The 25,196-nt window shown below is 49.4% G+C and overlaps 1 protein-coding gene, 1 long non-coding RNA gene and 1 pseudogene across 3 annotated transcripts in view; 1 reads left to right on the forward strand and 2 right to left on the reverse strand.

Annotated features, from left to right (window-relative positions):
* The window catches only part of PURG (purine rich element binding protein G), a 228,491-nt gene that overhangs the window by 19,565 nt on the left and 183,730 nt on the right, over window positions 1-25,196 (forward strand). The window lies entirely within an intron of this gene.
* Window positions 6,377-7,728, reverse strand: LOC309522035 (STING ER exit protein pseudogene; annotated as a pseudogene). Its single transcript has one exon. The product of its transcript is annotated as an STING ER exit protein pseudogene (transcript).
* On the reverse strand, window positions 24,630-25,077 carry LOC309522203. The gene is made up of 2 exons (XR_014214975.1): window positions 24,925-25,077; window positions 24,630-24,696 (listed from the first exon to the last, which is right to left on the reverse strand). It is a non-coding gene; the product is annotated as an uncharacterized lncRNA (long non-coding RNA).

The raw sequence follows: 25,196 nt of genomic DNA on the forward strand, positions 1-25,196 counted from the left end.
CTAAGTGCTGTTCTGGCAGGAACTAATGGGAGTTGGGAATCCAGAACATCTGAAGGACACCGGATTGGCAAAGGCTGCCCTGAGTAATCCAGCTGTGACTGGTTATCGCCTCCCTTTGGCTTTATAATACACTCTCACACTCCATCCACAGAGCCATTTGTGTGCACTCTAGACAGTGTGAGAGAGTATCTGTACCTTACTGAGCAATCCTACACCTAAGTGTGAAATTCTAAACACCCTTAGGAGTAAGGCTCCTTGAAAAGAGTGGGATTTTCTTATGACTAACCTGTTCAGGTGTGCTCTGTGACCCTAATCAGCTTAAGTCATAGCCCCCAATAAATCTGTTATCTTTTCCCCCAGTTGCTCAAAACGTGCAATCCAGGGAAAATTAAAAAAATTTATTCCAGTAGCACCTTAAAGACCAACTAAGTTAGTTCTTGGTATGAGCTTTCGTGTGCATGCACACTTCTTCAGATACTCACTGAATCCAGGGAAAGTTAAGCATCCTTAAAACCTGTAAAGGAACTTGTAAAGGAACTAAGCCCTTAATTGTGTCTGGACAAGGCCCTCTGATTTCAACTGTACTTAAGTATTCTTACATTTATCTGGATTGTACCTTCCCTTTGGTTTTTTCCCTAGGGTGAGAGTTGTCTAATACAGCAATGCCTAATTTCTGTATTCACTGGAGGTTTTTAAACAGATGTTGGATGGCCCCCCTGCCAGGGATTATTTAGCTGTGATTCCTGCATTGCAGGGAGTTGGACTAGATGACCCTCTGGGATCCCTTCCAACTTTACAATTCTCTGGGGCTACTCTATTAGTCCAGAGGCCATCAGCGTAACACAAACTAATAATCCCAGAAGTTGCCAGGTTCTGCCATAATTAGGGTGCCAGGAAGCAAGATGGGTTTTCCGATTATGGAAAACTTTCTCATAGGCATATATGAGGCATGGCAAAACAACAAAAACCCTGCGATATTTCTGAGCTGTTTCTCTCCGGAATGGAAGCTCCCCATGGAGAACCATTTGCTGAAGATCTCAGTGAGTAGATAGACTCTCAGATTGAAGATGCTTTGTAAACAAAAATATTCCGCGACTGATGTTAACTTCATTAGCATCCTCTAAACATAGCTGTCCCAATCTGTGCAAAGGCCTGCTTCCAGTGGTGGGTGCGAGTGCTTGTTCCGGCTCCATGGAATTCCCTAGATGTCAGTGTGGTGTAGTGGTTAAGAGCAGTAGATTCGTAATCTGGGGAACTGGGTTCACCTCTCCGCTCCTCCACGTGCAGCTGCTGGGTGACTTTGGGTTAGTCACACTTCTTTGAAGTCTCTCAGCCCCACTCACCTCACAGAGTGTTCGTTGTGGTGGAGGAAGGGAAAGGAGAATGTTAGCCGCTTTGGGACTCCTTCGGGTAGTGATAAAGCGGGATATCAAATCCAAACTCCTCTTCTGTGATACGATACACGACTGCATCTAGGGCTGCTAGCAGTCGCATGCACAGAGAGCTGAACTGGGAACCAAGATCTCAAGAACACCTCAAGTGTGTGAACTTCTGCCATCCTCATGCTGCCCCTAAGGCTCATTAAATAGAGTTGAAAATTGAGAACATGCTTCTCTGTATACACAAGGGGCTGAAGCCTTGACTTCCCTTACTATTTTCTAATCCAAATCTCTCTCGCCCCTGTGATTAATTCTCCCTTAGAAACAACCTTGACATGCCTCCACAAACGTTAGGACTTTTTAAACATACAAAATATGCACTCTGCCCTTGGGGAGTTCCAAAAGTATATATTATTCTTACGCAAGGGTGATTGCTGGAGAGTGTGACCTAGTGGGTAGACTTGATGGATTTGGGATGAAGAGTTCCGTAACACACACTGGGTGACATTGAGCAAGTTTCTGTCTCGGCCTAGTGTTGCTGTGAGGATAACCGGGAGAACTGAAGGAGATGACCTTCAGTGAAGATGTGATCAATCATGCCATGTGTGCTGTAAGCTGAGTTCCATGAACAGAAAACAATGTTTCAGGATAAACGTCTGCCATGGAGCTGGTGGAAGAGGACATCATTTTGGTTCCCCAAAGAAACCAGCGATCCAGCATAAAAAAGCAGCATATTGTACTAGCTCATGCTTCCTTTGACTTAAAGCTTATAGTGCTTCCCAGATAGCTCAGTTCGTTAAAGCCTGGTGCTGATAATGCCAAGGTTGCAGGTTCAATCCTTGGTGGGATCAGCTGCCCTTATGATCTCTGCCCAAAGCAGGGCTTGCTGCCCCTAGGCAATGGTCTGAATGTGATTCAGCAGTCCTCCTCTGTGATGCAGAAGGCTGTTGGTGGAGCAATACAATCTGAAACACACATGCCCATTGTGTGCTTGTATGTACAGAACAAGTTGTGTGGTTCTTTGTGTCCTCGTCACTTTCTTTGAGGACATAGCCAAATATATCTACCAAAACAGCAATAGCCAGCCATTCCCTCCTCCGTGTTGTTTCCATATCTTTCTCATAACACACACGCCTGCTAATCGTGAGGATTTCTTAAGGAGATGTTAAAGCTCGATGCTTCAAAGATATCAGATGAATGCAGAGCAACATCTCCCTCCCCACATTCCAATGGTGAAAAGTCATTAGAGGAAAGGCTAATGAGTTAACATTGCTGTGATAAGGAAGCTGGAATAGCTTGACCTCCAAGAGGCCCCAGAGTTGAGGAAAAAATGGGTAAATACTCTAAACAATGCTGAGGAAAGCACAGGAAATTGGACTGCCAGGGAGTAGGCCTGTCAAACCAAACAGTACAAATGGTCCAGAGGAACTAAAAGTCTCTTAGGTTGTTCTAATTCTGCCTGACTCAGACTAAAATGCTTTTGTGTGTCTGCATCAAACCCAGGGCATTTACATCAGTGGTGCAGTATATGGTGAAGAGAGAAGGGAACACTTTGTGTATGTGTGTGAGAGAGAAAATGTGTAGAAGATTGGGCACAAAGTTGCTGAACTACAACTCCCATAATCCATGGCCATTGCCCATGCTTTCTAGATCTGACAGGAGTTCAGCAAAATCTGGAAGGCCAAAGGTTTTCATAAATGAGGCACACTGTGTATTCTACTCGTTTGTCCCCGGCATTGAGCAAACTTCCTCTATACATGGAGGGTCCATTCAGCTCTCATGGCAAATACCCACTGAGATTTATTTGTCTGTTCCAGTTTTGAAGCTCTCAAAGTATCTTATCACCAGCAGGCAGGACCATGGGATTGGCTCTCCAGGATCACTTGATTCAAGTTCAAAGCACACACTTTCCCTCAAAGAATTCTGGATATGATAGTTTAATTTCCAGCAAACCTAAACAGAATTCCTTTTGAGGGAAAGAAGGCGCATCGCGTGTGCTTTAAATCATCTATACCAGGGGTCGGCAAACTAAGGCCTGGGGGTTGGATGCGGCCCCCCCCCCGGCTCGTATATCTGGCCCACAGACCCTGCCGCCACTCGGTCAGCCCCCACCCGCTACGGTTGCCTTGCTGCGCGAGGACTGACTTCCACGATGCTGGCGCAGCTTCGGATTGGCTGCAGGAAGTTCCTGCAGCCAATCTGAAGCCTCGCCACCTGCGCGCTGAGGTAAACCCGGCACAGCCATGGACGGAGAGGCTGGCAGGCGGGTCTGGGCTGCACCATGGGCACTGTGACGGGCGCGTCGCAGGGCTTCAGGCGGAGCTTGGCGCACCTGCTGCTGGTGGTGCGCTTGGTGGCCGCACTGGAGCAGCTGGAGGGCAAGCTGTGTGCCACGTGCCCAGCGCTCCGCATGCGTGGCCTGCCCGCCGACCTGGCCTCGGACGACGACCCGAAGTGCATGTTGCACACCGTTCTGTGAGGACAGGCCAATGGAGTGGCTGCTTCTTGTCAACAATGCCAGTGAGTGGACGCCGCCTAGACACGCTCCTGAGCGCGTGCAGAGTGCGTTCCTCCTCCAGGTCTGGAAGCAGCTGCGGGACCGGCTTGCAGGGTATTTATATTTTTCAAAATATAGTCTGCCCCACCCCAAGGTCTGAGGGACAGTGGACCAGCCCCCTGATGAAAAAGTTTGCTGACCCCTGATCTATACACAGCTTAGTAGCCTGGCTTGGATGGCCGGCAGTTTCCTCTTCTGTCCAGCAGTTTAAGAAGGAGAGATTGACAGTAGGCCTGATTTGACCCCAAAACACTCCCTGGTTATTGCTCTGTAGCACCCGGCGCAGGAACTCCCAAAAGCTGCCCAGTATTCTTTTGTAAAGGAAAGCAATCCCATTAAGTAGAACGCCTAGATGTCCTAAATCAGGCCGACTCAAAGTGGGGGGAATTCACCAGACAGCACAGGGATCAAAAGCCTAATTGGCAGGCCGACAAGCCGTCCATGTGATGCGAAACACACCAGAGCTCTGGCAGCCGGCTGGTAAAAGTCAAGATAACTGATGGGGGAACAGCAAGTAATATCAGCAAATAGACAGCTGGACACAGCTACAGACCAGTGGCAACACCCCAGAGATGTTTCTTTGAAGGGGAACCAAAATATTTAGGCAGCCGCTGAGCTTGTGTATACACAATACTCTTTTAAGGTGGTACGGTGGTAGATCCAGGGTTCCCTGCCTTGCACACATTGTAGTCCCCAGCCCCCATGGCTGCTGTTCAGACCTACAGAATCTGCTTGACCAGCTAGAATGTGGAAGAGAAAACTTGAGGCTGCAATCTCAAGAGTTCAGGGATTGCTCACCTTTTAGGCCTGTGGGTTTTTGGGGTTTTTAAGAGAGTGCTATGTGGATGCAACCACCTCTAGTCATTTATGGCTCCTTCCCCTCCCAATAGAGACAGAAAAAACTGCAGCACAGAGATTTCCTTTTTTCCAAGGGATCTGTGTAAAATCCAGTTGTATTAATCTCAGCCTTGGAAAGCACACAGAAGTGAAAGGAGAAATGGGAAAGAACATCACTCTTCCAACTTCTTCCTTTAGCTCTATGTACTATTAAAGGGGAAGGGACGCGGGTGGCGCTGTGGGTTAAATCACAGAGCCTAGGACTTGCAGACCAGAAAGTCGGTGGTTTGAATCCCTGCGACGGGGTGAGCTCACATTGCTCGGTCCCAGCTCCTGCCAACCTAGCAGTTCGAAAGCACATCAAAGTGCAAGTAGATAAATAGGTACCGCTCCGGCAGGAAGGTAAACGGTGTTTCCGTGTGCTGCTCTGGTTCGCCAGAAGCGGCTTAGTCATGCTGGCCACATGACCTGCAAGCTGTACGCGGGCTCCTTTGCCCAGTAAAGCGAGATGAGCACCGCAACCCCAGTCGGTCACGACTGGACCTAATGGTCAGTGGTCCCTTTACCTTACTATTAAAGGGGGGGAGGTAGCTACTCTCATCATTTCTTGGGGGGGGTAGGGCGGGGAGGGGGCAAAACTCAGAAGTTTCCTGGTGCATCCATAGACTTGAGATGTCAATATGCATTGGCTCAAACACAGATTTTACACTGGGTTTACTTTACAACCTGTAAAGTTTTTTTTAAGAACGATTTTCTAAACCAGAAAATCCATCTTTTCACGCAGGAAATTATATGGAGGTGAATTACAGCAATCTTACGAATTTCCAACATTCATGTATTCAGTGTGGCAGCAACATACATGAACTTTTGGTAATGATCATGCACTTTTTCAAAAATGTCACTGGAAAAAACATAGGCAAATAAGTAGAACGGCTATCTAAACCTTATAAACTAGTATCCACTTAAAAAATAAATAAACTAGTATCCACATGTATAAGGGAATGTTTATTACAAATTGCACCTATATAGCATTGCACAGCAGTGGAGAATTCTGGAACAACACCAATCTTATGGGGAAGATCCCTAACATATGTAAAAGTGATATTGTAGTGACCCACCCAAACTTACTTTGTTAAATCTCTGGGGTGGTTATGTGTGCAATTTGTGTACTTTTTGGACCTTTTGAACTGCTGTACAATATTCTTTACCACTGAGGAAAATCCAGTTGTCTTGATGGATCCTTTTTCCGAATACTCTATGAATTAGATGCAACTTGCTTTTATATTCCACTCCTTCAATCACTTTTTATTTTATTTGGATGAAGAGGGGTTGCCCTGTCCCCGGGCCCATGAGCAAATATCACTTGAAGAAAAGGTTAGATCCCCTCACCATTAATTTTTTAAAACCTGTATGTAAGATGCTGAGTCACATTTAACGCCACCTGTAGTTAGGCTTTTAGTATCTCAATGGAATACTGCTTTGGAGCCCCAGAATAACCCTCTCCCATCTTCCAAAGCAAATGTGGGGCGCACGTGTAACCAAGAAATCTAACTTCTTGGCAAAGGCGATGGGGATGGGCTGGAAACGACACACCACATAAAAATAACTTAGTAAAGATCTATTTTCCTGTGCATTTTGCTTCTAACTCCATCAATACAAACTTGACATATTGCCAGTAACACGGTAATTTCTATATACACCTGAAGATACAAAAACAGAAACGTAACTCAGCACAACAGAGGCAGACTAACGCCTCTCTGCTTGCCCTTGGGAGAAGGTTGCTTTGCTTGTGCTAGGAAATTAAGGCTGCGGTGCTTCCTAGAAATGCAAATAAAAAATAATAATAATAATAATAATAATAATAATAATAATAATAATAATAATAATTCTGGAAAATGGTTCAGAAGGCACATGGTGCACACAACCCACCCCAGAGTGAAAGGCAACATCCCTAAGAGGATTTGAATAATAAGGACACAGGGGTGGGGTCCATGATTTTGGTTGGGGGGTGGGCAGAACCTCAGACTTGTATTGATTTACGGCCCCCCTCGGCTACGTCCATGGTGGTGTGTGCCCCCCCACCCTTTCCCCCCTAAGAAACGACGCATCCCTCTCTCTGGACGTTTCTTATTTGAACTGCTTGTCGATCAGCGTGCCTTTCCCTTTGGCCTTCTTGCTTCCCAGCTCGGCCTCTTCCTGCAGCCGCCTCTTGCAAGCGCCCTCCCTGCGCAGCTGCTTCTGGATCAGGCGCGCGTTCTGCGCGTACGACTCGGCCACTTCCTTGGCTTCTATCTCCTCCTCCTCCTCGTCGACGGTGGAGACGGTGACCGAGCCGCACTTGCCCATGTCCTTCGTGCGACGGGTCACCATCACTTTCTCGGGAGGAGGAGGAGGCGGCTGCTGTTGCAGCTGCTTCTGGGCCCAGCCCTGGCCGAACTGGACCAGGGCGCCGTCGACCACGAAGGTGGCGGGCGCGCCGTCGGGCTGGTGGCGGTAGAAGAGGAGCAGCCCGCACCGCGCGCACTTCTTCCGCCACTGCCGCTCGACGCCGCCTCCGTCGCGGCGGAGATAGGCGCCCTCGGGCTCGTCCTCGGTGTTGCAGAGCTTGTGGACGTGCTTGGCGGCGTCGATCACGCGCGCGCGGTCCCGGGGCCTCAGGGGCAGCTTCTCCAGCGCGCAGTCCAGCACCAGCGCCATCTGCCCGCACAGGCAGTAATAGACGTGCAGGGGCTTCTCGCCCTCGCCGTACTCCTCGCGGTCGCGCGTATCCGAGCAAGCCAAGGAGCGGGACACCACTTTGGGCATGGCGGAAAGAGGGGCAAGCCGGCCAGGAAGGAAGGAAGAAGCCCCTCCTTCTCGGATATATACGGAGAAATGCAAAATGCCCGCACGCTTTGCGCTTCCGACGGAGCTGCTGGGATGCGCCGCTTGCAGCGAGGCGCGCGCTGGGGCAGAGCGCAGCGGTTTAGCAAACAGCTGGATGGAGCGCCTCCCTCTCCTTTAAAAGGGGTGGGGCCCAGTGGCGTAGCGTGGGGGGGTGCAGGGGGGCCGGCCGCACCGGGCGCAACATCTGGGGGTTAGGGTTAGGAGGCGCAAATCCACGGGTTAGGGGGCGCAAATTACTTGCCTTGCCGCGGGTGATGACAACCCACGCTACGCCACTGGTGGGGCCATGCTGTTTTCAGTTAATTTAACTTCACATATTTAACCAAGTAATCATTAAATTTAATCCAATCTTCCTGATACTCATTAAATATGTTAAGTTAAATTACGGTAACTGAAAACAGCTTGCAGCTGCTTAATTGGCTTAGGATTTTATTTAAGTTAAGTGATGAATTAATATGTTTAATTTCATAACGTGAATGTCAGAGCTGCCACCCAGTCCCAGCTCACATAGGACCAAGTCCGCCAGCGTTCACTTTATAAGAGTCTTTATTAAGTTACAGGTTTCATTTCCGAACTGCAGCGTGCAGCTCTACACCTTCTGCCCTAGGTCGGCGAAGACCCGTCTGAGTCCCCGCCTCTTGCACACCAGCTTAATACCCTAGCCTTGCTCCACCTCCTTCGCCTCTCCCTACGTCTCTGGGTCCTTCTGCCCCCCTGGGCCTCCTCCCTTCTACTCTCCTCTGACGCTGACCCCCCTGATCCTTCTGCCTCCTTGCGGCGGGCTTTGGGACCTGGCTCACTCTCCGGGCTGCTTACTGCTCCAGCTTCCGCTGCATTTGAACTTGGCGCGCGCGCCCAACTCTCTACTTTCCTCTTAACCGTTGCCTCGCTCTCTGAGGAGGGCGTGACCACCCCTGACTCGTGCCCTCCCTCCTGCTGACAGCCTCCGGAACCCGATGCCTGGCTACCTTCCTCCCTGCTGCTCTCAGTCTTGAGCGTGGGTCCCGACTTCCAGCTGCTGCCGCCCTCAGTTATGAGCGTGGGTCCCGACTTCCAGCTGCTACTCTCTGAATCTCCTCTGTTCCCTTCCTCCTGGGGTGTCCCCCCGGATCCCCCCCTTGCTCTGCTCACTGGGGCTCCCTTTTGGGAGTCCTCTGACTCACTGCTTAGGCTTGGAGATCTCGGGTCGTCATCATCACTCATTTTCCCTTCGGATTCCTCCCCCTCGCTCTCTGCTTCCTCCCTTCTCTGCGTCTCTGCTCCTGAACCCCTGACATCCATCCCCCCCTCGAAGCCCCCTCTTCCCCCCTCCCCGCTTTCAGGTGTGGGTGCTGGGTGCTCCATCATCACGGGAGGGAATGCCGGATACAGTTCGCTCCCCGTGGTTGGCCGCCAACTGAAGACCTCCGAGTCTTCCTCCTCGCGGTCGCCGACGTTGACCTGTTCCGCTTCCATCTCTGTACCGCCGTGCTCGAACCCAAGGTCCTCCCCGAACACGTCCATGTCAGTCTCTGCGTCGGTCGCTCGACCTGGCATCTCCAGCCACTTCCGGCGCCATTGCTCCTCCGGTCGATCGTCCCACCAATACGAGGTGTCTGACGCCGAACCCGCCGGCGATCCTTCTGGGGAACGGGTGCTCAGTGCGTGTTCCCCGTCCGAGTCGAATCCATGGAACGTGCTGGAAGAAAGTGTGGGCGTGAACAGCCAGTCGTCGAAGAAGCTCGCTGGCATGGGTCTGTGTGGGAAAAGGGCATGAAACTCGTCCTTGAGCAGGGGTTCCTCCAAAGCGTAGTCTGGCACCCAGCTATTGGCGCTGGCCCGGGTGCCCTCTCTGGCTAGGAGGTATTCGACTCCCTCTTCCCCCCATCTGGAGTCCAAAATCTCCGTGACCTCGTTGATGGGGTCTTGCTGCGTCACCCCTCGCGTCTCCGTCCGCTCCCGGAACGGACTCGGTGCCGTCCCTGGCTCCTGGAATCTGTGAGGTGCCTTGTAGGGAGTGAGCACCGACCTGTGGAACACCGGATGCATTCTGGAACCCTCCGGCAGCACCAGTCGGAAGGCTACCGGGTTGATCTGTGCTTCGACTTGGTACGGACCAATTTGCTTGTGCCCCAACTTCTTCTTGGCTAGTGACCTGGTCGGCACTGCGTGGGCTGCCAACCAGACCCAGTCTCCCACTTGGATCTCTTCGCCAACCCGCCTGTGCTTGTCAGCTTGCACCTTGTAGGCGTGCTTAGCTAGCTCCAGCTGCCGTCTGAGTTGATCGTGTACCGCCTGCAACTCTGACGCGAACGCGTCCGCCGTCTGTGGTTCTCCGTCCCCCACTCTCTCCCGTCCCGGGAAGGTTCTGGGATTCCTCCCATTGTTGGCGAAGAACGGCGTCACCCCTGTGGACACGTGCTTCGTGTTGTTGTAAGCGAACTCGGCGAGCGGCAGGTAATCCACCCAGGTCGCAGGTTGTTGATTGGCATAGCATCTCAGGTACTGCTGCATGATGGCATTGACCCTCTCTGCTTGCCCGTTGGTCTGCGGGTGTCTTGCTGATGCCAGATCGACCTTGACATTTAGAAAACTCATCAGCTTCTGCCAGAAATTCGAGACGAACTGGCGCCCGCGGTCGGACAGGATAGACCGCGGCAGACCATGCACTTTGAACACGTGATCTATGAACAGTTTGGCGGTTTGTTCCGCCGTGGCCACCTTCGCACACGGAATGAAATGTGCCATCTTGGTGAACAAGTCCACCACCACTAGTACAGCTGTCTTGCCTCTCGAGCTGGGTAGATCCGTAACAAAGTCCAGGGCCACCCTCTCCCACGGTTCAAACGGCGTTTGCAGCGGTTCCAGCAGTCCAGCCGGTGGTTTGTGCACCGGTTTGGCCCTCTGGCAGGTGTCGCACCTCGCAACGTAGTCCGCGACTTCCCCTCTCAGTCTGGGCCACCAAAAGTCCCTTGCGACTAATTCCACCGTTTTTTCCGTGCCAAAGTGCCCGGCCGTGGGTGCGTCGTGCAGCTGCTGCAGTACCCTGGCGCGAAGTTCGTCTCCCGGCACGTAGATGGCCCCTTTACGTAAGAGCAAGCCGTCTCGTATCTGGAACTCGTCGCCCTTCGCCGTGCCCTTGTGCACCTCTGCCATCTTCGCCTGCGCGAAGGAGTCGTCCTGCAACGCCCGCCGCACCGCATCCAGGTCTACTGTGGCTGAAGCGCACGCCCACGCTGTTGGCGCGAAGATGTGCATGGCTGCCGCTGGCGTCGCCTCTTCGAGGTATTGCGGTTTGCGGGACAGTGCATCCGCCATGACGTTGGTGTCGCCTGGGACGTACTCTATTCGGAAATTGAAGTCAGCAAAGAACTCCGCCCAACGTATCTGCCTCTGGTTCAGGAACTGAGCCGTGCGCCAGTGCTCCAGATTCTTGTGATCCGTGCAGACCTGCACCGTGTGCTTGGCGCCGATCAGGAAGTGCCTCCACGCCTTGAAAGCTGCATGAATGGCCAGCAACTCCCTGTCCCAGATGGTGTAGTTCTGCTCCGACTTGCTGAGCTTTCTGGAGTAGAACGCTCCCGGCCTCCAGACCCCCTGTGGGTCCCTTTGCAGCAGGACAGCTCCCACTGCTCTATCGGACGCGTCTGTCTCTACCCGCATCGGTCTGCTGGGGTCGATATGCAGCAGTTGCTCTTCCGACGCGAAGAGACGCTTGAGTGCTTGAAAGGACTGCTCCGCCTGCTCCGTCCAGATGAATTTCTTTTTCTTGGAGCTTAGCGTGTCCGTAATGGCCGCCGTCTGCATCGCGAACCCCTTGATAAACTTGCGATAGAAGTTGGCGAAGCCGACAAACCGCTGGACCTCCTTCCGGTTGCGCGGGCTCTTCCAATCCAACACCGCACGAACCTTGGCGCTGTCCATGGCTAGCCCCTTGTCCGACAACTTGTAACCCAAGAAATCCACCTCCGTCGTGTCGAACTGGCACTTCTCCAGTTTGGCGTACAGTCTATGCTGCTGCAGCCTCTTCAGCACCTCCCGAACATCTTGGTCATGGGCTTGCTGCGATTCGGAGAATATCAGGATGTCATCCAGAAAGCAGACGCACTTCTTGTAAAGGAGTCCCGCCAACACATGATGCATGAAAGCTTGGAAACAGTGAGAACCGTTTTGCAATCCAAACGGCATCACTCTGTATTCGTAGGTGCCCAGAGGCGTGAACATGGCTGTCTTCCACTCATCGCCCTCCCTCATGCGGATGAGATTGTACGCACCTCGCAGGTCCAACTTGGTGAACACGCGTCCCTTGCGCACCGTCGCTAGTAGGTCGTCAATCCTGGGCATGGGGAAATCAGAAGGCTTGGTCATCTTGTTTAAGAGGCGAAAATCCACCACCAGTCTTTTTTGGGGCGTGTCTTTCTTCTTCACGAAGAAAACAGGACTGCCCCCTACTGCCCTGGACTCCCGGATGAAACCGCGCTGCAAATTGTGATCTATGAACTGTTTGAGTTCCTGTAATTCGTCCTCAGACATGGAATACAGCTTCCCTTTCGGCAGCGTCGCCCCTGGTAGGAGGTCAATCTTGCAGTCATATTGCCTGTGCGGTGGTAGCTTGTCAGCCTCTTTCTCGCAGAAGACCTCCAGAAAGTCTGCGTATTTGTGGGGGACTGCTTGCAACGTTCCCAACTGCAGTTGTGATTCCTCCTCCTCTCCCTCCTGTCTGGGCAGGATGCAGTGTTCTGCGCAATAAGAGGAGCCGAAGATCAGCTGTCTCTGGTACCAAGCCAGTGTCGGACTGTGCCTGTCCAGCCAACTCATGCCCAACACAATGGGCGTGTCCGACAGTTGGGTGACATTAAAACTGATGACTTCCCTGTGGTTGCCAAGGCGCATCACCATCGGTGGCGTTTGCTTCACCACCTGCCCCCCTAGCAACTCTCTGCCATCCACTGTGACGACTTGCAGGGGCAGAGTGGCAGGCAGTAGCTGTATAGCGTGCTGCTCCACAAAATCCTGCGCTATAAAGTCTGCGTTGCTTCCAGAATCCACAGAAAGCGGCACTTCGATAGTGACGCCATCGGGTAGCTGGAGAGATGCTGTGAGCTGCACTACTGGTTTGGGTGGGAGGGGGTCCGTGGGTTGCAAGATCGCTGGGGACTGCTTCACTGATGCGTCTGGCTGGGCCCCAGTGCCTCTGTCTCCAGCCAGACATCTTCGTTTCCCTGCTGTGGTTTTCCTTGCTGCGTTGCTGCAGTCACCATTGCTGAGGCTGCAGTGTGCTTGTGGAGCCTCCGGGGACACTCTTTCGCCAAATGGCCTGGATCCTCGCAGATGTAACACTTCCTGTTCCCTCTAGGAGGCTTCGCTTTCACTGCTGTCGGTGCTTGGGCTCTGGCTGCTGACTGAGCCCTTGCACCTCCAACCTCCATCGGTTCCCCTCCCCCTCCAGGCGGAGGTGTGGATTGCGCACGCGCTGCTTCTCTTGGAATGAAAGAGAAACTTCTCGCTGCTTCGCGCCCTCCACGTCCTTCATCTCTGCACCATGGACGTTCTTCCAGCCTCACCCCCACAGTCAGCGCCCTTTGGACCACCTCCTGCGTGCTTCGGGGCCTCTCCCCCCTTGCAATCTCATCCTTGACCGCAGAGCTTAGACCCTCCCAGAACAGGTCTCTGACAGGGGGCGAATCCCGGTCCCACTCTAAGGCACTGACCAGCGCAAAAAAGCGGGCGTGGTACTGCCGGACGCTTGCCCTCCCTTGTTTTAGTCCATGAATCTCCCGTCGAGCAAGATCCACATCAATAGTAGACAAAAAACACGCATCCATCGCTTTGATAAAGGCATCTGCATTCTGAAGCGCCGGATCTTTATCCCTCCACAAATTGCGTAGCCACGCTTTAGCATCCCCATGCAAATGGGATAGTATGAACCCCACTTTCTCTTCCTCATCTCTAAAGTCTTTTGCCAGCAGTTGCAGTGCGCACATTACGTCTGCTCGAAAATTGGGGTACTGTTGTAAATTCCCATCGAAGTGAGCCACAAGCCCTCCTGCTCTCCGTGCCAACCCAACCCCCTCCGGTCTGGGTCCTGGCTGCCCGTGTTTAACCCATGCTTCAAACCTGGCGTGGAGATCTCTGTAGGCGGCTGCCGCATCCTCCTCCCTCTTCTTGGATGCCAGTACCTCCGCGTTCAATTGGGTAACTGCCTGTTGCAGCGCTGCAACTGTCTCTGCTTCCGTCATCTCTGCTAACTGTCGTGAGCTTGCTCCCAAACACCGATCCCCTCCTCCAGCTGCCTCTCTCTCCGCTGCGAGATATCAGGTGTCCGAAGCTTTTGAGAGACGGGTCTTACTGTCAGAGCTGCCACCCAGTCCCAGCTCACATAGGACCAAGTCCGCCAGCGTTCACTTTATAAGAGTCTTTATTAAGTTACAGGTTTCATTTCCGAACTGCAGCGTGCAGCTCTACACCTTCTGCCCTAGGTCGGCGAAGACCCGTCTGAGTCCCCGCCTCTTGCACACCAGCTTAATACCCTAGCCTTGCTCCACCTCCTTCGCCTCTCCCTACGTCTCTGGGTCCTTCTGCCCCCCTGGGCCTCCTCCCTTCTACTCTCCTCTGACGCTGACCCCCCTGATCCTTCTGCCTCCTTGCGGCGGGCTTTGGGACCTGGCTCACTCTCCGGGCTGCTTACTGCTCCAGCTTCCGCTGCATTTGAACTTGGCGCGCGCGCCCAACTCTCTACTTTCCTCTTAACCGTTGCCTCGCTCTCTGAGGAGGGCGTGACCACCCCTGACTCGTGCCCTCCCTCCTGCTGACAGCCTCCGGAACCCGATGCCTGGCTACCTTCCTCCCTGCTGCTCTCAGTCTTGAGCGTGGGTCCCGACTTCCAGCTGCTGCCGCCCTCAGTTATGAGCGTGGGTCCCGACTTCCAGCTGCTACTCTCTGAATCTCCTCTGTTCCCTTCCTCCTGGGGTGTCCCCCCGGATCCCCCCCTTGCTCTGCTCACTGGGGCTCCCTTTTGGGAGTCCTCTGACTCACTGCTTAGGCTTGGAGATCTCGGGTCGTCATCATCACTCATTTTCCCTTCGGATTCCTCCCCCTCGCTCTCTGCTTCCTCCCTTCTCTGCGTCTCTGCTCCTGAACCCCTGACAGTGAAGATCTAAGGATGTTAATGTTTAAGTTAAATTTTATAAGAACTGTGATTTGGAAAACCGTTAAAAGGATATGCGATGAAATTCAACCAAGGGAAAGCGAGGAAGTCACTTAATAATAATAATAATAATAATAATAAATTTTATTTGTATCCCGCCTTCCCCAGCCGAAGCCGGGCTCAGAGCGGCTAACAACGTAAAACGATAAAACATTCTAAAATCATTTCATTATAAAATTAATTCCAATCAAATTAATGGCAACCATTGGGCTAGAGTTCTATGAGGATTACCAAAGGAGGGGGTCAGACTGTGCTTTGGCCAAAGGCCTGGTGGAACAACTCCATCTTGCAGGCCCTGCAGAAAGATGTCAAGTCCCGCAGGGCCCTAGTCTCTTGTGACAGAGCGTTCCACCAGATCGGAGCCGCAGCCGAAAAAGCCCTGGCTCTAGTTGAGGCCAGCCTAACTTCTCTGTGGCCTGGGACCTTCAGGATGTTTTTATTTGAAGACCTTAAGTTCCTCTGTGGGACATACCAGGAGAGGCGGTCCCGTGGGTACGAGGGTCCTAGGCCGTATAGGGCTTTGAAGGTTAAAACCAGCACCTTAAACCTGATCCTGTACTCCACCAGGAGCCAGTGCAGCTGGTATAGCACCGGGTGAATGTGATCTCGCAGTGAAGACCCCATAAGGAGTCTCACCGCGGCATTGGACTCGATGGCCCCTGTGGTCTCTTCCAACTCTATGATTCTATGATTCTGCAACTGCTGGAGTTTCTGGGTGGTTTTGTCAGTCCCCTGTTATGTTTATGGTGTATAACCTTTATGTAAAATAATAAAAAATTATAATAAAAAATAGATATTGGTAGAAAGTGATATTGTTAATGGCCATCTGATTGTGCCAAGCTCTGCCTCCATTTTATAACTGGCTCCACCATATGAGCCTCAGTAATTTTCAGCCATCTCAAGGAAGCCCCTGTGCTAAAGGAATACACACTCTGCAAATATAACCAGGCTTAATAGGAGTTCCTATTAATATAACTAGGTTTAATAGGAGTATTCTCAAATAGAGAATGCTCAGCTTCTCACTTATATATCATTCCCAGGATATATATAATGTTAGGTTGTAAATGGACCTGAAAACCTAGAGGTTATGCTGAAACTGGTCCCCAAAGGCCTGTGGTGGAGTGGCTGCTGTCTGCTGGAGCAGAGGAAGCAAATGCTTCAGTCAACAGAAGTGAATATGCTTGCTTATGCCTGCCAATTTGTGAAATTGTGGATTAAGGCAACACTGGGCTTAAATCCAGGGAGCACGAGGACAGCCAAGAGAGCAGGGCCATTCAAAAGGAGAAGGGTTGCTCTTGAACAAGATGCCTGTAGAGACAAAAGTCCCAGGGGCCAAAGTAAAATGACACCTCGAGCCTCAAGGCAGCTTCTGCTAGTTGGAGCACTTTTTTAGGGTGTCCCTTCGGCCTTAAACAGAGGAGTCTCCAGGGCCCCTCACTTTTGAGAAAGGAATTTGTTCAGCAGAAGCGTCAAAAGTCCTCAGGAATCCTCAAACAATAGAGGGACTGTTCTCCAACCACAGAGGAAGAGAAACCTGTTTATCTATTTTCGTTAGAGAGCATCAGGGGATTTTTGAGGCACTGTTTCTGATGCGTCATATAAGATACAGGTTAATAACATTGGAAAAACCATCTTGATCTGGTGTTCTGTTGCAGAGCCCCAGTGCTCTTTCCCTGCCCACATAAAATTTAAAAAAACAAAGTGAAAAAGGTAGTAAGTTATTTATTTAGTAACTGCAGTGTTTCACAGCATTGTTGAAGAAAGCTTGCTCACTATTTTGTCACATTTTGGTTTGTCTTAAAGCTGTTGATTTTGGCTTTTTCTCCTTATGGAATGGCATAACTTCCTCTGTGTGTGTTTGTGTGCACGCTTTATTAAGTGAAATATGGATTGTACAAAGACATATTTTCTCATGTCAAGTCCAAATGCACTGCTAATCTTCAGTTCTATATAAATGGGGAGACATTGTCCACATTCCCCATACTAGCCATAGTTTAATAAAGTTCTATCATGTCCACAAATTTTAGCATTTTTTCCTACTCCAAACGATTCCAAAGACTTGAACTAACTAACTAACTAACTAACTAAAATCCCACCTTCTACGCTGATAGAACCCAAGGTGGCTTACAGATAAAAAGAAGAACCGCTAAAAACATAGAAAAAGCAACTATTAAAATACAATGAAACATTGATAGGATGAATATTTTTTTGCGGGATGTCCCAACCATGTCATAATTTCAGATGATTGTTGCTAAACTTCTAGCTACATGATTATTATTTTTTTAAAGATGTGGTGAGCTGAAACTGGATACTTCTATCATTATAATTGTTATTATCACTCTGGTCAGTGACCGAAAAAAATCGATTCATTCATTCATAATTATTTCATTGCAATACTGTACAGTAAGATCACAACTTGCGCTCATTTAACTTGTGTGTATTCAGCTTTTACATGCATGGCAAATAAATAAATAAATGGGCAGCCTTCTGGGAAAAATGACTTTCACAACCCCATGCACCATTGAACCCAATGTATTTAGCCTATAGGCGATATTTGCTTTAGGCGCGATCCTTGGAACATAACCCCACCCCCACGTAAGTTGCAAGCTTACTGTATATCAAGGCTCACTAGTTAACTGGACTTAAGCACTCAAGTCAGAAAATGGAGCTTTTGCTTGGCAATAGTAATAGGAAAACAACAACAGGGAAAAAGGACTTCATTTGCTTTTGCAGGGACAAAACAACATCAGTCTTATATGGAAACCAGCGCAGTGAAGGGTTACAAGGATAACTGAGAATTTTTCTTTATTTTATTATTGCATTTGTATTTATGCCTTGATGAGTACCACATGTAATTTGATAGTGTATTTATTTACCTGGTTTCATGCTTAGAGTCATTGTGGTGTAGTGTTAAGAGTGGGTGGAGCTAGATACAATGGTGACTATAGCCAGAATGAAATGTGTGAGGAGTTTGCAGGATTGCATCTTTGCATGTTCAGACCCAGAAATCTCCCCACTAAATAAATTCACACTTGACTCAAATTTTAGTTTTGGTTTTTCACATAATTTAAACCACAACTTTATTGATTACAGGAAGTGAATGTTTGCATAGGCTCTGGTTTGACTAGCTCCCTGCCGTGCAGGTAGCGCTGACCCAGGGTTCCAGCATAGGTCAGCCAAGGGTGAACAGCTGGATAAGAGGAAAGCCGGGAACAGGCTAACTCTGCCACTCAAATGTCCCCCTGGACTCAGGCACGGGCACAACCCCCTCTCAGGGGTTGACCAAACCATCGAGTCCCTGGATTCCTTTAACGGAATACCCTTCACATAGGGATGGCAAGAGCGTTCTCCCATCCCTATCACCTGAACCAGAGCCTATCCGCAACTTTACAAGTTGTGACAATTTGCTACGTGGCAGGTGAAACCCAAATGGCAACAGCCAATCAGCCAAGTGGGGAAAATTCCTGCCGTGCCCCTGTCCCAACGACAGATGACACACTACGGCATAGCAAGGTCAAGCGCAAAGCCCTAAAAGTAGGGAGAGGTGGGCGGGTGTTCCGAATGCACGCGCCGAAAAAGGAAGCTCTGGGTCACGTGCACGGGCATAAATAGGTCCCTCGAACCCTTTGGACTGCATCCCATTGGCCAGATTGCACCCAGCTATGAGGGACCTACCAATCCGGTGTTGTGGCTGACCAATTGTACCCACCCACAACACAGGGTTTCGGTTTCCAGCTCTCACCACAATACTCTTTAAGGGAGGACCCGATTTATCACCCTCCCTCTCTCTCTCTGCTTCCCCCTCCCTCCAAATCTCTCTGCATTTTTTTGGATGTGTGTCCCCCCCCCACCCTTCAATTACTGAATTGCTTGCAGAGGACCCAAAGTGATTCCTTGTACAGTAAGCCAATATAGGTGTCTGAAAAGATAATAAACTTCAGATTCTGCCAGGCTCCATTGGACATAGTGGCCAGGATTTATTGGGGGGGGCAGGCTTTATGTTAGGGAGGGTCAGAACCGAGTTATTTGCGATGCAATTGGTCAGTTACTTAAGCCTTTTTATTTATTTACTTGATTTATGGGGGAGGGGAAGCTGCACCCTCTGGCTATGCCCATCCATTATGACTGGCAAATTCTGCCAGATTCAGCCCATATCTGTCGTGGTTCTGTTCTGGCACCACAACTAAACCAGCATTCGACCCCCAGGGTTCAGAAACTGAGGAAACCCTCAAGTTTCCCCCCTGTTCTTTGCAGCTTTGCTCTTCAGATTCCAATGCTCCCAAGTTCTCACCCCAAGGTCTCTGTGCCTCAGAACTGCTTTGATTAACTGCTCAATTTCTCAATTGTTTATCTTCTATACATACCAGCGGGAGGCCCATTCTCCACTGGAAAGAGAACAGTACTACAGTAGCTAGAATAACAGGGGGGGGGGGGAGAATTGCTGTCGTTCTCTCAAGGAAATGGACCGTTCTGCCAAATTAATGTTTTTCTACACAGTGTTGCGGTAGGGGGTGGGGTGCAATAAGTTCAGGTTTCTGTATGTTCCAAGTTCCTATGCATGCACGCGCGCACACACACACACACAGTCACAATACAATGAAAAACAACTATCCAAGGTTGGGGGGGGGTGAACAGCTTGACACACACAGGGAACAAGTAATCTGGCCATCTATTTGATTATACTTGCTTCCTGGTTTTTGTGTGGTTGGATTAGTGCAGACTCTCAAGCGTTTAGAACAGGGGTCAGCAACCTTTTTCAGCCGTGGGCCGGTCCACCGCCCCTCAGACCATGTGGGGAGCCAGACTATATTTTGGAAAAAAAATATGAACGAATTCCTATGCCCCACAAATAACCCAGAGATGCATTTTAAATAAAAGGACACATTCTACTCATGTAAAAACACCAGGCAGGCCACACAAATAACCCAGAGATGCATTGTAAATAAAAGGACACATTCTACTCATGTAAAAACACGCTGATTCCTGGACCATCCGTGGGCCAGATTTAGAAGGCGATTGGGCCGCATCCGGCATCCGGCCCCTGGGCTTTAGATTGCCTACCCCTGGATTAGAAGATGGAAGTAGAGACATTCTTGGGCACTTATGAACAGTGGCGTAGCGTGGGTTGTCAGCACCCGGGGCAAGGCAAGTAATTTGCGCCCCCTAACCCGTGGATTTGCGCCCCCTAACCCTAACCCCCAGATGTTGCGCCCGGTGCGGCCGCCCCCCTGCACCCCCCACGCTACGCCACTGCTTATGAAACCCCTATTTTCCCATGCAGGACCACAGCCTGGGGAAATGCGTGCATCCCTAACACAGACATGTTCATCTTGCTGGCCTTTTCCTTCCAAACACAGGTTGCTGCAAAACACGGGAGTTGGGAGACTGCTCTTGCGCTCATGCTCTGCTTACTGGTTTCCCACAGTTATCTGGTTGGCTACTGTGAGAATAAGATGCTGGACCAAATGAGACGTTGGCCTGATCCTGCAGGCTATTATTATGTTCCTCTCCTATGCTGAATTAGTTTCCTCTTCAAACATCTGTACTGCCCTGATTTGGAATACAGTGGTACCTCGGGTCACATACGCTTCGGGTTACATACGCTTCAGGTTACAGACTCTGCCAACCCAGAAATAGTACCTCGGGTTAAGAACTTTACCTCAGGATGAGAACAGAAATTGTGCTCTGGCGGCGCGACAGCAGGTGGAGGCCCCATTAGCTAAAGTGGTGCTTCAGATTAAGAACAGACCTCCAGAACGAATTAAGTACTTAACCCGAGGTACCACTGTACATGTTATAGAAGTTATGTATTTCTATACACTCTATACCTTGGCTCCCAAACACCTCCGTTTTTTAATGTTTCGGTTCCTGAACACTGAAAACCCGGAACTAAATGCTCCGGTTTCTGAAAGTTTTTCGGAAGCTGAACATCAAACCGCTTGAGTGCAGGAAGCTCCTGGAACCAATCAGGAGCTGTGCCTCAGTTGTTTAACATTTCGGAAGCTGAACGGGCTTCTGGAATGGATTATGTTCGACAACCGCGGTTTGTCTGTACCACCTTTAAGTAAGTGTGTCTGTACCACCTTTAAGTAAGTGTGTCTGTACCACCTTTAAGTAAGTGTGTACTATCCCAGGCTAAGTTGGGAGTAAACCCTAGGGGGAAATCTGTACCCATGGCCTTGTGGGACATCTTCAGAAGAAGAAAAGGCTAAGGGGTAAAACCTACACAAATCTGGAGCTGAGTCCCTAAGACCAGAGGTTTTCAATCTTTTTGAGTCCACGGCTCCCATAACCAACTACATTCTTTCTGCGGCACCCCTGGGGGGCTCAGGAGCCCAGTTATGTCACCCCTTGACTGCAGAGCAGGCAGCCTCTTACCCCTTTTTTGAAGACCCTTCCTTGTGGAGTGTTCCCTCAGCCTCCTTCCCCTCTCCTTGGGAGTTCTTTGGTCAGCAGTTTCCATCCCTGGTGCTTCCCAGAGACACCATTCGCTTGCGGAGCTTGTAGCCAGGGCTGCTGGAATGAACAGCTGTGCGAGCCTTTGGGAGGCAGAGATGTGAGGGGGCATCAGAGGAGGGAGGGAAGGAAAGAGGGACAGAGGCCAGTGTTGCCCGCAGGCCGCAGCACTCCTGACTATCGGCACCCCAGGGTCTTGACATCTGAGCAGTCCAGGACCTCCATACACACTGCCCAGACTTGCGCCCTGGTGAGGTCACTTTGTTCCTGCTAATGCAGCAAAAACAATGCAGGAGGCAGCGGTTACGAGTTACTGGTCTCTGCAGCCACAGCAGGCGCTGTGATTCTCTACTCCAGAGGAGTAGAGGAGGGCAACCAAAATGGTCAAAGGCCTGGAAACGATGCCTTATGAGGAACGGCTAAGGGAGCTGGGCATGTTTAGCCTGGAGAAGAGGAGGTTAAGGGGTGATATAATAGCCATGTTCAAATATATAAAAGGATGTCATATAGAGGAGGGAGAAAGGTTGTTTTCTGCTGCTCCAGAGAAGCGGACACGGAGCAATGGATTCAAACTACAAGAAAGAAGATTCCACCTAAACATTAGGAAGAACTTCCTGACAGTAAGAGCTGTTTGACAGTGGAATTTGCTGCCAAGGAGTGTGGTGGAGTCTCCTGCTTTGGAGGTCTTTAAGCAGAGGCTTGACAACCATATGTCAGGAGTGCTCTGGTGTTTTCTGCTTGGCAGGGGGTTGGACTCGATGGCCCTTGTGGTCTCTTCCAACTCTATGATTCTATGATTCTACTCTAGCAGTTTGACTTCACCTCCAGAGTCAAACTCCGTTTTCTTTTGAGATGGACAGATGACAACAGCAGCAATCCCAGAGCATCTGTTAGTTGGAGCAGGAATGGTTTCTAGCAAAATGAGGGGAAGTGGCAGTTCTTTATCTGTCCAATAGCTAAGGCTAGGCTGTTCTGCTCTTTGTGGCCCTTGTTCCTTCCACTGACGAAGGGGGAAAGAGTTCCTGTCTCCTCACTTCCAGGATAACTTGCTTATACTCTAAGGTGCTACTGGAAGGATTTTTGTTATTTTGCTTATACAGTATTTTATCTTATTATTGAAACCTATATACCTCTTGACTGAAATAAAACCTCTAAACAGTTTACAAGAACTATTAAAAAATGTAAGTAAATAAATTTTAAAACAATTCAAAATATTCTAAAATAATTAAAATTAAGCATAAAAGAAGTCATCAACATCTACCTGTCTAGATAGGCTTGCCTTCACAGAAATGTGTTAAGCAGACGATGAGAAGAGTGCAGGGATGTCTGCATAATGTTAATAGGCAGGAAACTCCAAAGTATAGGTGCTGCCATACTAAAAGGTTGATTCCTCACAACTGTGGAACAAGTGTCTTGTGGCACCTGCTACACTGCCAGTTCTGCATATCAAAGCAGTTGAGTGGGCATGTATTGGGGAAGGCAATCACACAATTATATATTAATTCTCCCTTATTAAATTTAATAAAAGCAAAAAAAAAAAATGCAAATAGAAGTGATGGGAACATCGCTAGCAGGCGATAGGTATATTTATAGTGACATGAGTGCTGGCCAATCTGTGCTGCTCAGAGCCACCATTAGTTACAAACTTGCAGAATTCATTTTGTGCAATCTGATCCTGGAGGGGGGAAACGCCTGTATGGACTCAACAAACTGAAATCCCATACAGACCAGTTCCGCTGCTCTGCAAATGTTACATCTTATGTAGGATAGGCTCTCTGGGGCGCTTCAACAGTATAATCATACTGAACAGAAGTTTGGCCTGCTTAAACACATCCCCTCCCTCCTTCATCCGAAGTCTGAATATTTATTAAAACCAACAAACCGTGGTGTCCAATGGGACAGATACGGCAGACGGCAAGGAGAAGGCAACCAAAGGCAGAATCGCGCCTTAAGTGGCTGTAACTCATAAGTCAGGCAGGCAGGGGCTGTCTAGGGCAGGTTGAGGCTGGTGGGGCAGTGCCCCATTTGCACCAGCCCCCACTGCTAAAAAGAAAACCCTTGCAAACTTAGAAGCCTTTCTAGCTTCTCCATCACAGCTTGTCTGAATCCACTTGCTAGACAGCTAAAGTAGCTAGAAACCTGAAATTAGACTGCTTGTTCAAGAGCCCATCCATCATCACCAACTCATAGACACATTAGAAGACTGAAGATCTCCTTTCAAGTGATAATCCTTCTCAAAAAACCACAAAAAACCCACCTTACTGTAACACAGAGACATTGCCAGAAGAGGCTGACTCACAGAATTTGTTGTTGTTGTTGTTGCTGCTGCTGCTGTTATATTTTTAAATATCCCACCTTTTCCCCAGACTGGGACTCACAAGGCAGTTTACAGATAAAAATACAAAAACACAGATAAAAGTAGTGAAAGCTAAAAACATAGAAAAGATGATAATTTAAAAGGAATAATCTTTTTTATTTTTTTTACGTTTGCTAGTTTTAATTCTACAGTGGTACCTCAGGTTAAGTACTTAATTAGTTCCGGAGGTAAGTTCTTAACCTGAAACTGTTCTTAACCTGAAGCACCACTTTAGCTAATGGGGCCTCCTGCTGCCGCCGCCCCCCCGCCGGAGCACGATTTCTGTTCTCATCCTGAAGCAAAGTTCTTAACCTGAAGCACTATTTCTGGGTTAGCGGAGTCTGCAACCTGAAGCGTATGTAACCTGAAGCGTCTGTAACCTGAGGTACCACTGTATTAGCATTAAAACTATGTATCTTATAATTGTATTAAAAATACAGGCAGCAGCGACAACAAAAATATCGCAGCGCCAGCCCTTTCCTTAAAAACAGTCAGTTCCTAAAGGAATAAAAAGGTCTTCCTTGCCAGTGGAAGGACAACAAGGAGGGAATCAGTCTAACTTTCCCAAAAAGAGAGTTGCAAAGTACATTTTCATATGTCTTGGGAGGCCAGCTACAGTTATACCAACCAAGTAGCATTAACACCCCAAAAGGCTCTTGTTTCTCCCACAGCCACATCCTTGAAGTCAAGGAGAGATCCTGGAAGGCTCACTTTCCGCTTGCTGTTTTGCTTCTGGCCGATATCACTGCATTTCTGCTCCCAACTCAGGTTCTTTCCTTCTGACAATCTCTGAGTTCAGGGAGGTGCCCTACCCATTTTCTATCTGGCACAGAGCTCCCTTTCCTTTGTTCTCTTAATGCCCCATCTCCCAGGCGATCACCACATTGGGCTTATGTTTTAACATTTGCTGGAACCAGGGATTAGAAGGAACTCCCTCCCCCCACAAACTCATAAATATATGAAGTCCCACCATGCTGTCAACTTTGATTGAATTTTCTTTTAAAATATCTGTGGTTTCACATATTTTCTAAGTTGCAACCTTAATACAGTGGTACCTCGGGTTACATACGCTTCAGGTTACAGACTCCGCTAACCCAGAAATAGTGCTTCAGGTTAAGAACTTTGCTTCAGGATAAGAACAGAAATCGGGCTCCGGCGGCACGGCAGCAGCAGGAGGCCCCATTAGCTAAAGTGGTGCTTCAGGTTAAGAACAGTTTCAGCTTAAGAACGGACCTCTGGAACGAATCAATTACTTAACCCGAGGTACCACTGTAACAGTATGTTGCTCTCTGTACAGCTGTGATTTTGGGGAGACCCGGATAGGGAACCTACTCCAGCAGCTATCTGGGAGAGAGAAGGAAAGTAGATTGCAAGGAGATTTGTTCTGACAGAGCCTGGGAAGGATCCCAGCTCTTTTAAGGTAAATACCATAACTTACTGGACAAGTGTTTGGCAATTATATAAATACTGGCAAAAGTCAAGCAAAGCTAAAAAGAGACGCTGCCTTACAGCTGCTAAGGAAAACTCCAGTCGTTTTCT

The sequence above is a fragment of the Podarcis vaucheri genome (genome assembly GCF_965113315.1).
Source record: "Podarcis vaucheri genome assembly, chromosome: 17".
In the NCBI taxonomy this organism is placed as follows: Eukaryota; Metazoa; Chordata; class Lepidosauria; order Squamata; family Lacertidae; genus Podarcis; species Podarcis vaucheri.